The sequence below is a fragment of the Gadus chalcogrammus genome, chromosome 21, assembly GCF_026213295.1.
Source record: "Gadus chalcogrammus isolate NIFS_2021 chromosome 21, NIFS_Gcha_1.0, whole genome shotgun sequence".
In the NCBI taxonomy this organism is placed as follows: domain Eukaryota; kingdom Metazoa; phylum Chordata; class Actinopteri; order Gadiformes; family Gadidae; genus Gadus; species Gadus chalcogrammus.
Genome location: NC_079432.1, coordinates 7,657,629 through 7,663,515, shown reverse-complemented (window position 1 = coordinate 7,663,515; position 5,887 = coordinate 7,657,629). Strand labels below are relative to the sequence as shown.

Below are 5,887 nucleotides of genomic sequence, written 5' to 3'. Positions count from 1 at the left end.
TAATGAAAGCACAGCAGGAGAGAGCTTTTCTCTGCCTGCTCCTTCAATTAAGAAGGAGGAGGACAGCAAAGCTACGTCAATTTCTCGTCCGATCTTTATATTTACCCCCACCTCCAAGAGGACATTCTCCTCGAAGGTCCAATTGCGAACTACTGCAGCCGCCATCTCTCTAAGTTAAGAAGTATTTTAACTTTCAGCCTGCAAAAGTACTAGTACACTCAAAAAAATGATTTTTTGCCATAATAAACTTTAAGCTTAACATTTAAATTAAACCTGTTTAAAGTAAATACATCATATATTATATTCATCCATATTCATTAAATACAACATAAACCAGTTCAATAGGAAATTAAATCTGATTTATTCACATTAAGTCTATTTAATCGTTTCACTGGAATTCATTGGATCCACCTGAAGCCACTCTTTCATTCCTGAACCAGCAGACCTCGTGCTGATAAATGGACCGAGTTTGGTAAGCTTTTTATCCGTTTAAGTTAACTAGAAACCGATTATTTATTAGATGTCCACATGTTTAATGGGTAACATTAGAATAGATGTTCTGTTACTGAATATAAGCGTTTCTTTATTCATTTAGGCGAGTTATCTAGCACTGTAACTAGCACTAGCTAACTATTTAGCTAACTAGCTGGGTAACCTGGCTAGGAAAATAGTCATGAAACACCATAAATATGCTATTGCTTTCACAATGGTATCGCAAATCCCTTGGCTTATGTTGTGCAACGGCTTGTGCCCTTAGCATTTAGGCATGGTTTACGTCAGGTGGCTAGCACTACGACATTGGGTCTGCCAAAGCATTTAGCTAGCTATCGTATTTCGCATGTCCCCGCGATTGACTGGCTCCTGGCCGTTAAGGTGCAATCGAGGGAGTGGTTGCTGACCGTACACGTCCAGCCGTTGAGTAGGGAGTGAGAGCCTGTTGTCGGGAGTGTACTGGCAATCTATGAAAACGTGGTTGTTTTGATAAAACACAGTTCGAATATATGCTATACTTTGCCATCTCCAAATGTATTAAAACGTCCAAAGATGCCATATTACCACAGTTTTTGGACGAGAGTTGGTAATGGCGGGTGTTGGGGGGGGGGGGTGGGGGGGGGGGGGGTGGGGGGGACTCATGCCCATGGACTTACATTTATCGTCTCGTGTGAATTGTCACTTATAGCCTACTTTTCCTCAATTTTCATATTCAGGTATTCTCTCTTTGGATTTACTTTGTGAAAACCAGGGCAACCTCTTAATAGTAAGTATTAGTGGCATTTTTGTTGGGTTTTCTCTACTAAAATATTGATCAGCTAATCTGTCCCTTCCACCCTTTCTTTTTTTCTGCAGGTTTGTGTGAATGTGGGAGTGTAAACTTTGTGACATATCACCAGTATCAAGCAGGTATTGAGCTCAGCGTTATTCTTGTAATTTAGTGCTCTTCAGATCACACTAACAGTTGCCTCTGGATCAATCTCAATCTCCACACACACACACACACACAGGAGATTGTACTAATTTGTACAACTGTCAATAAATGTATTTGTTTTTTATTTATTTTCCAAATTCCTTTCCAGGCTCCTTGTTGTCGTAATAAATATGGATAATTGCTCTAATGTATGTCCTACCTTCTTATTTCTTCGCAAAATGATATTTAACTTGTGTTTTTGTAAACAGTGATTGTTGTAGCTGAATTTCAGCAGAATAGCCTACTCATTTACAGTTATCTCGGACGCGCGCGGACACGATACGTGAACACGTCATAAACACCAATGTCCCGTCACACACACACACACACACACACACACACACACACACACACACACACACACACACACACACACACACACACATAGGCTCACAGACACACTGACACACACACACCGAGTCCCATTGCCTTAGGGTTTAGGGCTCAAACTCTTTTCCGTACGCTGCAACACCTCTGGGTTCTCACGCCTTGGGTTCCAGTGGTCTCAACCCCAGTAAGAACAGAGAATAACTGGATGGAAGGGGGAGGAAGGGGGCAGAGCATGATATCAAATGGAAGAGAGAGAGAGAGAGAGAGAGAGAGAGAGAGAGAGAGAGAGAGAGAGAGAGAGAGAGAGAGAGAGAGAGAGAGAGAGAGAGAGAGAGAGAGAGAGAGAGAGAGAGAGAGAGAGAGAGAGAGAGAGAGCATATAAATAGATTCTTTATGAAAGGAAGTTGTTCAGATTCTTGAACATACACAGACACAAACACACACATATGCATTGATTACTTACAATAATAATTAATTCTCTTACTTTTTCCCTCTCTCTCTCTAGATCTCTGTCTCCCTCACTCACATACACACAGACAGACACACACACATTCTCACAGCATTTTCTCTCACACGCTCTCTCACTCTCACTCTCTCACTCCGCCTTTCTCCCTCACTGACTTACTCTCAAAAACGCACGCGCACACACACACACACACACACACACACACACACACACACACACACACACACACACACACACACACACACACGTGGAAGATGACAGACGACCAGAGATGGCGAGAGAGTCAGAGCTGTGAAATCAGAGATGATTACATTGTTGCAAATGAGTTTGTGTTTCAATATTATGGAGAGGGGAGAAGAGAGGAAGCTGTGAGCACTAGACAGGACGTGGGATCTGAACCAGGGAGAGAACGCCAGAGGAGCGGACACGTTGTTCCGTCATGAGATAAACGTGCGGCTCTCAAAGGAATAAATAAGTTGATTATTTGTTTCTTATTAATAGACGGATGAAGAGAGGGCGGCCGGGTGGTTTACTGAATCATGTGTTCTGACTCCCATCTGGATGGGAATCTGGTTTTGAATGGGATCGATTCCCCAGTGTCCACAGCCCAACTCACCCCTTCACTAAATTATAGTTTTATTCACTGGGAGTTGCTTCGGATACAAGTGAATACCAAATGCAGACAAGATGCATGGAAAAACAAATTTAAGAACTGGAACGCAGTGGGGGCAATTACTCTCTTTGTGCGTCTGTGTGTGTGTGTGTGTGTGTGTGTTTGTGTGTGTGTGTGTTAGAGTGTGGTGTGAAAGAGGCCCCCCATTGATTGGCATTCACATCAATCAATCACCACAGAGGTTGAATGTGGGACGGTTGTGATCAATCCGATGATTTGAACAAAAGGATACTAGAGAGAGAGAGAGAGAGAGGGAGAGGGAGAGGGGGAGAGAGGGAGATGGGAGGAGGTGGGTGACAGAGGGAGGCCGATGCGATGGTTAGAGGATGCTCAGGGGAGGTGGATTGAACGGACGAGGCAGATGAGATGGAGGGATTGAAGGGGCAGAGAGAGACAGAGAAATGTTTAGCAGTCATGAGCAAATCATCGTTATCAGCCACTGCTTTTGTTGTTCAATGTTCAATGATGTTTCGAGGAGTAGAAAATGAGCCGGTAGAGAGACTATGAGATACAGTGAGCTTTACTGATGGGGATTCTGAGCTTTGTGATGAAAGAGACTGGGGAATGAGAGATTGTGACAGACAGACAGAGAGAAAGAGGGCGAGTGAGAACAATAGAGAGAGAGAGGGAGGGAAAGGTGTGGAAGAAAATAACCAAGTTCTATCACTTCAACTAAATAACATAAAAATAGCATGAGGTATCGAGGAGTCCAGAGCAAGTAGACTTTGTTACTACCTGCGAACATACGACAACAAAGCCGAGTGGCTTGCAAGACACACTGCCAGATGTTTCTCGGTGTTCGCAAAAAAACACACTGCAGAGTGATTCTCGTCCTGCTCCTTATATACCCAATCCTTACATAACATAACGTCAAACTTCAATAAAATGTTGATGGACATAACATGTTTTTCCAGGTCACAGCTTTACCTTGAACATATATTGATCCCTATGCATACAGAGCGATGGTGTTTGTGTATCAAAGAGATGATGATGAGAAGATTTGGAGGTAAAGGGCAGATCAGGGTAACAGAGTTTGGGATGATGGGGGCGTACTTATTCTAAACAAGATCAATTCTGAGGACCGTTGGGAGTGAAACATATGAGGAGACACACGTGATTAGGAAACAGTTAAACAAGGATACAATACAGATAAGAGTGAGAGTGAGAGAGAGAATGTAGCCTTAACCTGGTGACCAATGAACAACTAGTTGTGGGGGGTTGGTGGGATTGCATGAACACTTCCTGACACATTTATTTAGTTCCTGGTCAGCCCAGAAGAACAGCCTCACCAACTTCTAAAAAATAACACAAGTCCATACCACCGCAAATGCAACAACATACAGAAGTTATTCACTCTTTGCATTTTATTTGGTTTGATTTCTATACCGTTGCGACGTTCACATCGGGCATTAATCCCCCCCGTGGTAAATTATAGTCACAAAAGGGATCAACTCTTATTTTAGGTCTCTGATTTCTAAACCTTGCTTTGGGAATAAGTGTGCTTCCGGAGCCCTGACGGATGGACCCGCTGAGCCAGCGCTTTGCGAGAGAGGGAGACTTATATTTAAAAACGCTACACAGTAATAATCATAATCACAACGTGAAATGTGGTTTGTCCTTAGAGTGCGGCGGCATAAAATGAACAAGTCTCCGCTGATGATAAATGGCACCAGCAGTACAAGATAATCATCGCCTGGGTGAATAACTTCATTGTTATTCATGGGAGCAGCTGGACGGGGGCGATGGTTTGGTGGGTAGCAGACTCGCTCGCTGCTGTCCGGAGACACCAGTGGGTGATGGATTTGGACGATAATAAGCCAGAGGTAATAAGTTATGTTTGTGCGCAACAGTACGACTTTACGACCTCGTTCACTCCCCGAATGACCAGATGACGGAGTTACAGTCGCTACTCTAAAAAGTCAAGTTTAATGAAAAGTGGGAGAGAAAAAGGGATAATGTGTGGTGAGGAAAGAACGTGACACACACACACTCACACGTGGACACTTTCAATAGGTACACATGTGACTTGCATATTTATAGCAAGAGCAAAACGGATTGAAAATGAGAGAGAGAGAGAGAGAGAGAGAGAGAGAGAGAGAGAGAGAGAGAGAGAGAGAGAGAGAGAGAGAGAGAGAGAGAGAGAGAGAGAGAGAGAGAGAGAGAGAGAGAGAGAGAGAGAGAGAGAGAGAGAGAGAGAGACTGGGAGACAGCAAGATAAGGAGAGTGATAAAAAATGGTTGGATGGAAATAAAAATCTCCTCTGCTCAACCCTGTAATCTTGAAAGTGGTCCACGGATGGCGAAAGTAAACAAACATGGGACAGTGGTGGTGGTGTGTGTGTGTGTGTGTGTGTTGTGTTAGTGTGTCTTTGCATTTGTGTTTGCGGGTGTGTGTTTCCATTTGTACGTGTGCGTGCGTGTGCGTGTGTGTGTATGTCTGCGTGTTCGTGTGCGTGCGTGTTTGCGTGTGTGTGTGTTTGTTCCAGCAGGGTCAGTACACACTGGACTGGATGTTCCTCAGCGTTACTGTGCCTCCACTTCTGCTCTCTCTATGAAAAGTGATGTTGTGGTCAAAATGTATCTTTGCGTTTATGCTCACTCAGAGAATCTGTGAACTCAAAGCTATTCATAAGATAATGGAGGACTACATATTTAATACCTTCTCATGTTAATATTGCACCAGCCGGAAGATGGAATTGGTAACGACATTGAATTATTAAAAGTCCCCACTGTTTTCCTATTACATCTGGATTAGTTTGATTTTAATTGATATCAGTGTTTCCTTTAGATGGAGAAGAACCTAACGTCTTTAGTGTGAATGAGAATGATTGTAGACTTCTGAGGAGTCACTGGATTTCCCTGGTGGATGCTGAGTTGTTACACACACACACACACACACACACACACACACACACACACACACACACACACACACACACACACACACACACACA

General features: G+C 43.4%; 1 long non-coding RNA gene across 1 annotated transcript; it reads left to right on the top strand.

Moving 5' to 3' along the window:
- The first annotated feature begins 226 nt into the window (after positions 1 to 226).
- LOC130374776 (uncharacterized) lies at positions 227 to 1,614 on the top strand. Its single transcript, XR_008893679.1, has 4 exons — positions 227 to 472; positions 1,209 to 1,258; positions 1,348 to 1,401; positions 1,575 to 1,614. It is a non-coding gene; the product is annotated as an uncharacterized LOC130374776 (long non-coding RNA).
- Positions 1,615 to 5,887: the final 4,273 nt, after the last annotated feature.